The sequence below is a fragment of the Bactrocera latifrons genome, unplaced genomic scaffold (genome assembly GCF_001853355.1).
Source record: "Bactrocera latifrons isolate USDA-ARS-PBARC rearing strain unplaced genomic scaffold, ASM185335v1 scaffold_432, whole genome shotgun sequence".
Taxonomy (NCBI): Eukaryota; Metazoa; Arthropoda; class Insecta; order Diptera; family Tephritidae; genus Bactrocera; species Bactrocera latifrons.
In genome coordinates, this window is record NW_017537082.1 from 110292 (window position 1) to 112236 (window position 1945).

Sequence of the window (1945 nt, forward strand, 5' to 3'; positions counted from 1 at the left end):
TTTGTTGGCATGCAAATCAATAGACAAAGCCCGCGTGGCGATTTATGGTTGGCGGTTTGAGGTTATGTATGCCTCAATTGTTGCCATATGCCTGGTTGTCAGTATTTATCTTCCGCTAGTTCGTACTGTGGCATAAGCGTTCTATGCAGCAATATTCAATKTGTAAGTGAGGCCACCCGCAGTATTGGCGGCTGTATGACAACTGTCGAAATCAGAAACATATACTAAAATTTGTAGCCAAGCCAATTGAAAGTTTGGCACAAAGGAAAGAGTTAAATTGTGGAAACAAAAGGATGTATTGAATGCCATTCGTACTAGTTTACAGTGTTGGAGAAAATATTAAATTTTGTTAAGAAGATCTAACTGGAGCTTTTGTGTATTCTAAACAATTTGGTCAATTTCGCTCGAACTGCGGAGAGTTAACAAACACCGGAATATGTGTGTGGTCTGGAGTTGTCCTGATAGAACACAACTTCTCTCTTATTAMAAACTAAGCTTACAACTTGTCCTCTTTCTTCTCCCTTCAACTAGTTCAACTGTTGACATTATAGGAGTGAATTAAGAGTTTACCCAATGGAGAGCAGCTTACAGTACAAGAACTCACCTAAGTATAGATCCCATCAAACACATAGCAAAACTTTCCTGACTTTTGACCACCGTTTGCACCGTAAAATCTCCTCATTCTTTTCTCCTCTCTTTGTTTGAACCATATCGTGCTTCTGAAAAAGTTTATCCGTACAAAAAGTTTTAACTGTGCAATGTTCGAAATGTCGTTAGGCGACCCCCGATCGATAGTTGCGATTTTTTTTTCCTATACAAAGCTTTGCATTCGCCTAAAAGGTCCTTTATAGTCTCCTCTTCTACCTCCTGACARCTTCTGCAATTGTCATTATATTGTTTTTCTAACGAGATTTCGAGATCATCGGAGTATACAYACCAACTTCGCAGTCTAATTTGGACCCGTCGTTATATATAGTTACTCCATCATATTCTTCTACCAAACCTTTCTCCACTCTCGTCTAGAGGGTATGCTAACCCGGAAGTGACTACTAATATTTAACCTTCGAGAAATATGGTTTGATTTAGTTATGTTTAGCTGGATTGAGATGGCGCTATGTCTACAAGTATTATTTTTTCTATTCAAATTAGAAGGTTTCTATAATTTCTTATAACAGAACATGCTCCTACTCCCCGAATAAAGACGTCAATGGGCAGTGGATGTATTAGACTGATGTAAACTTATAGCACTGGGAACCCCTGCCCGGCCCGCTCTCTGTAAAAAGTACCCGGAAACTGTAATTAAATCTTGGTAAATGAAATTTCAAAATAATGTTTGTTAAGATGGTTGGACTGTCCTTTATTACAATKTCAAGTACAACTCAGTAGTTCATTTTTGTATTTATAACAAAATTTTGAATGTTGGAAAAAGATTACGGTGATTCAGTTCCTTCAAAAACGTAAGCCTTCGGGTGGTACAAAGCCTTCAAAGATGSTCGAGAGTTGAAGACATGCCTCGAACTGGGCGTCCTTCGACTTCTTCAATGAAAATATTAAAAAAAAGGAATGGATATGTTGCTTGAAAATCGTCCAGAAACTGAGAAATGACAAGAGAGAAAGAGCTCCTCCTCGCGAGTCCGTTCGAATGATTGTGATCAGTATTTTGGGTATGAAACGCATTTCTGCTCGACTCCTCCCGATAAAGCTAAATTTTTTTCAAACAGAGTACCGTAAACAAGTCCATTTGGACGTACTTGATCGTGCAAATTCCGATCCCATATTTATGGAGAGCATTACAACTGCCGATGCGCGCTTGCGTGAGAACATCCGTCGACAGCGGTCGGAATTGTGGAAGAACAGTTTATGGATTTTCCACGATGATAACGCCCGATCGCATCGAGCTACGATTGTGACCGAATTTAAAGCCGAAACGCAATGATTACCAATG